The sequence below is a fragment of the Helianthus annuus genome, chromosome 12 (genome assembly GCF_002127325.2).
Source record: "Helianthus annuus cultivar XRQ/B chromosome 12, HanXRQr2.0-SUNRISE, whole genome shotgun sequence".
Taxonomy (NCBI): domain Eukaryota; kingdom Viridiplantae; phylum Streptophyta; class Magnoliopsida; order Asterales; family Asteraceae; genus Helianthus; species Helianthus annuus.
Window position 1 is genome coordinate 85,090,335 of NC_035444.2, and position 5,992 is coordinate 85,096,326.

General features: G+C 35.6%; 1 long non-coding RNA gene across 1 annotated transcript; it reads right to left on the reverse strand.

Annotated features, from left to right (window-relative positions):
• Positions 1–794: 794 nt before the first annotated feature.
• Positions 795–3,555, reverse strand: LOC110896882. Its single transcript, XR_002568247.2, has 3 exons — positions 3,413–3,555; positions 2,287–2,373; positions 795–838 (listed from the first exon to the last, which is right to left on the reverse strand). It is a non-coding gene; the product is annotated as an uncharacterized LOC110896882 (long non-coding RNA).
• Positions 3,556–5,992: the final 2,437 nt, after the last annotated feature.

Here is a 5,992-nt window from a genome sequence, read left to right on the forward strand (position 1 = left end):
ACACTTGGGCATGCCCCCGTGCTCACTGAGCACGGGGCTTGTTCAGCCTTCTGTTCTTTTGTTTTTGCTTGGGAAGATGTTGTCGGGGGGTTGGGCATGCCACGTTTGTTCCTTTTCTTGTATTTATGTTAGATTTAGCTGTCTGAGCTCATTTAATCCTGAAAATACAAAAGGAAGACAAAAACACACTTTTTCCAACATTAGTACTAAAAAAGGGTTAGTTTTATACCACATTTGATGTAATTTATATGTTGCATTTTGCACACATCAATAGCGCTATCAACTAATACCCCGTTACCTCTCAAGTAACAAACAATATGGGACTTAACGGCGATAGGAATTGAGTGTATTATCCAACATCCCAGTTTTTACCCAAATGACTTATTCCTCTCAGGAATACCCAATGATTGTCTCACCCACCGGGACTGTAAGACCCTAATACGTATTTGACTAAAAGTCGCAGCGGAAGTTCAAGCCATAAACTTTCTTTCATTATAAACACCTTAACTTATTTAAAAATTAACTTTAACATAACTCTTTCACATAAATCCATCAATCGACTTATTTACTAAGTAAAATCATAGCTTATGTTTACTACATTATATACATCAACGTTCCCGTACAATCCCACTAGTGACTCGATCCTCGATCTCTGTTCCTTGATGATCCTCATGACTCGTACTACCTGCGCTCACCACATTAAATTCATAACTAGTACGCATTATAAACATACAAGATTTATTCACGTTTACTTTTTGTTCCGTTAACTCTTTACATCCCAGCTTTCCATCTGTTCGTACATTCCGTGGTGAGACTTTCTCATTGTACCTGCGTTACACTTCGTTCACAAGGCACACTATTATTATCGTCAATACTCAATTTCATTGAATACATGCGTACATACTTTCATACATACTTACATATGTGCATCCGTTCATACATAACTACTTACAAACCTACGTACCTACATTCATACGTACGTTCCTACATACGTGCATACTTACATACATACATGCATACATGTCTACATACATACCTATTACATGCCGTCTCACAACCCTACATACGTGCACACATTCGTACATACTCACTTGGATATATATATACACATACACATACTACCTACATACACACCTACATACATACATACATACATTCATTCATACATACCACTTATATTCACACATACATACATACATACCTTCATTCGTATCTACTTAAGGAAATTCTTAACTTAGAATCCCACATTTAGGTACCATATTACTACATATTCTTTAGGATCCCACCTTTAGGTACCATATTACTACATATTCTTTAGGATCCCACCTTTAGGTACCATATTACTACATATTCTTTAGGATCCCACCTTTAGGTACCATATTACTACATATTCTTTAGGATCCCACCTTTAGGTACCATATTACTACATATTCTTTAGGATCCCACCTTTAGGTACCATATTACTACATATTCTTTAGGATCCCACCTTTAGGTACCATATTACTACATATTCTTTAGGATCCCACCTTTAGGTACCATATTACTACATATTCTTTAGGATCCCACCTTTAGGTACCATATTACTACATATTCTTTAGGATCCCACATTTAGGTACCCTACCCGTCAGCGACGCCCTCTAGTTTTTTTTTTTTTGCAGTTTTCTGCAGGTTCGTTTCGTCGTCCGTACGCACTAAAACGCACGTAACTTTCGAACCGTTTACCCGTTTAACCTCCCGTTTCTTCCTACATGCTTGTAAATTCACATCCTATCAAATGAACTTAAAATCCCATAACCGCCTTAAGGAAAATCTTAACTTACACGCTATCGGCTTATTACCCTCTTACCCACAATTCGACCCGTTCATGCATTCATCAGCGTAACTTGTTTGTTTTACCATAAACTCTTATAAACCTAATAATATCAGTGACATCTATCATAAAATAATAAGTTCTTAGACATTTTGCATCCTCTTAACACATTATCGTTCATATACTTAGTTTTGACCCGTTAAGGGTATTTGCGCGTTAAATGGTTTATGACATACCAAGACCATACTCTTCGCTTCCATACTTGTCCAAGACATTACACTAATCAATAACTTGCTTCTAAACTACTTATTAAGATCGTTTGCCCAAAATACCCATCAAGGGCATTTTAGTCAACTTTAATCCCATCATTTACAACGAAAGACTTTCCTACATATTTAACCTCAAACATCATGTTTAATTAATTTCAACACTTTATTACTTACTTGAACTAAGAAGTGATTACGGAAATCACTTACCTTGAGCGTCCAAGTTCAAGCATAGGTTCCATGCTTTCTTTTGACCCATTAGCCTCCGTGCTTGAGCCCGTAGACATGCTATCTATCCTTACATGACCATACATTGATACCCTTGTTAGTAAACAAGGCCACACAAAGCATCAATCACAATAAATCTATGCTCAACAATTGACTTTCATTAATGGATTTCTTGCAACTCATAGCATAGATTAACAATGAGATCCTTTCTACTCGCATAATATAAACACGCCATTACATATCTTGCTATAAATATTTCGTGCATCACTTTGACTTCCTAAACCGTACGTTTATGATAAGAGATCTACCTCACAACATTCCTACCATTGTTGACTTTCCAGAAAGTCAACTATCAAGCATTTTCAACTTCCAACTTGGACACACATTCATTCACAAATTAACATGTTAGAATATAGTCATTATGCCATCTACGCTTCATACTCATTTTGTAGGACATATTTGGCCGCATAATTAAATAGTTACATATACACATATACATACGATTCCGTTCATATCAACATCTTTATAGTTAACGCCAATATCAATTAAGTTTACTCTTTTCTAGGATTCTCATTCGTTCCATAACCATTCTTAAGTTGAAACTAATACGATCAAACATTCCATATAATTTCATCACATCATTCAAGCGTATGGTACGAATTTCACATATTATTGTCATTTAGGCATTTCATCAAACACCTTGTGTGCGTACCACCATCTAAGCTTAATGTACAACTAATTCATGCATATCCTTCTAACCTCATACATAATTCACCAAAATTCTTCCTTCTAATCATCATGAATCATTTCTACATAATCATTAAACATACTAGAATCACATTTCTTTCAATTCCTCTAACAAGAATCTACCATGCATGCCAAAATACATCAATATTAAGCAAGAATTGGACATGGGTGATCATTCAAGTTGTTATCATCACCATAACCAAATGGGTTTCACATATAAACATCAAATTAACCCAAACCATGCATAATCCATGTTCTACATGATGATTCTAACTCATAAACAAGTTCAATTTCATACTACTTCAAAGATTAATCAAAACCCTTATCATTAACTAGCATCAAATCACATAATTCGACTTACCCCATGATGGGAAACCCTTAGATGACTAAGGAATTGATCACATGCATTCGATTGACCTTCAATTTCCTTCTTAATTTGATGATTTGAGAGGTGTTAGGGTTTTGAGGGGAAGGTTTCCCCTGGTCTCTCCTCACGATCGCACACACACCCACTTCTATTCCCTGGGCATTTTTGTTAGGTGTTTTAATAACACATTTTTCATTTTCAACCCCTCATTTATTCATAACATGTCATCTTCCCCCATTTCTACATACTAATCTAGCAAACCTTCATGCATACCTAAGAATTTTAGATTTACTAAAATTTATAAGCCTTTACTAATGGTAAAAATCTATGTTTACCATTTCTTTCCGTCAAAAACTGCTATTAAAACATTATATTATGTCATACGAAATTTGGGGTGTTACAAGTCTACCCCCCTTAAAGAAGGTTTCGTCCCCGAAACCTTTCTCACTTTCCTCTTACACACACACATCTATGTTTGACTTAATAGTCACATTATAATTATATGTAATCGTTCTATCTCATTTCGTAATTATTCATACACTTGACTTCTTCTTAACAAGTCTATACTTTCCATGGCATACTTTCACATAACATTCTCATTTCCTCGACCCATTAGTAGCAGGTCAGTATACATATTCATTTAAACTTATAATAATGCTTACCTTCATATGATCTGTTTAAAATAGATTTAATACTTTTGCCTCATCCTTTAAGATTTCATTCCAAGCACACGTTGTATAACATTTAACTCTTGTTTTGTTATCACAACAAAACTACTACTTCATAGTTACACCTACATGCTTAACTCCATAGTTAGCGTCATTCTACGTTTTCTACAGTTACTTGTACCATGCGTACTTTTACATTACCTTTAAATCATCTTTTTCATTTCACTTTACAATTATTCTCACTTCGTGCATTATTTAGTTTACATACGTATGTGTATCATGTAGTTCATCTTACGAGAATTTAACCATTACCCGAAATCTATACATACTCATATATGCTTAACTTTAACGTTAACCTTATTCTTACCTTTTCTACATTTACGTATACCTTGCATACCTTTATAGTATCTTTAAATCATTCCGTTCATTTCACATTACTATCGCTTTCACTTCATGCATTACTTAATTCACGTGTATAGACAGTTCATATCTCTCCAATCATGAGTTAGACATTTTACTAACCTCTTTTTCATTTCCCAACCACGATCCGCAACCCTGATCGATCATCTTCTCCTCGTGCACTAGCCGTACAGGCCAAGTTTCATTCCTTCGTGTTATGAGCCTCCGCTCGTGCACATCCTTTCACCAATACGATTGGTTTCATCGCATCAATAGTTCTAACATTATCATCAACAACATCGGCGGTTAGCATATGTCATTCAAACATTCATAACACTAGGTGATTACACACCTATAATTCTGTTACATATTTCCTGCGTACATGCTATAACATATCTTACATTCCATTTCTTACACGCAATTCTTTCATTTTAGTTACTTATTTCGTCAACCTTTGCAGTTTGACCTTTTAAGGTTAAACTGAATTTTCTTACTTATCATAGATGCATTGAAGTACACATTCGTGCTTCCTTCCATTCATGCTTACTTACAAAGACATTCATTACATCGTTTTAGTATTCTTAACAAACTTACCCTTTTTGTTCATACTTAAACCATTGTCTGGGTCATAGCCCATCATTCATTCTGACTTCTAAGAGTCGATTTCTAACACATTTAACACATACCTTGTTCAAAACTTCCTTTTTTCGTTTTATAACTTAGGTCTGCATGCTCATTACGATCATTCTTTTGTTTCTTTACTTTACATTTGCCCATATGACTCATTTAACACAATCAGGGTCAGACTATCGACACTTCTTATGTAGACTAGTTTCGTCTTTTATACCTTAAATATGTTTCGCGGATTCGAATGCATTATTCATACCTTTCGTACCTTCTATGTTTTGAATCCGTCTTGTGGATTCAAACATTGCATTCGCATCTTTCATTCTTTGAATCCGTCTCGCGGATTCAAACATTTCATTCATACATTGCTGATCCGTACTGTCTTACGGATTCAACATTCTTCATTCTTATCACTCATACTTTTCACTCTTACATAGTACTCTCAATTTCCCGAGAGTCTTACTACCCATTTCACCGCACGCCCACCTGTTACCCAGTTCTACCGGACACACCTGCGATAATTACCACGGTCTCACGAACGTCATATGCTTCTTGCGTACTGGCCAGGTGCGCAATCCACATACTAGTTTCGTGCCTTCGTGTAATCATCGCCTTATGTCCGAGAAATGGGTTTCAGTTTCGTGCACATTTCTAAAATTTCCCCAAGACCACATCATTGCCTTTCGTTTAATAATTACCTTCCCAAGGAGATTTCTTCCTTTTTCTTTCAACATTGATACCCATACATATTAATAGTGTGTACCTGGGGTTCATTAGCTTATTTACACCTTTGCCAGCCTTAGTATTCATCCTATCCTGCATCCACGGACCATCCTCTTCAGACACTTATGTTTACCTTGCACATATAAAACCGTTAGTT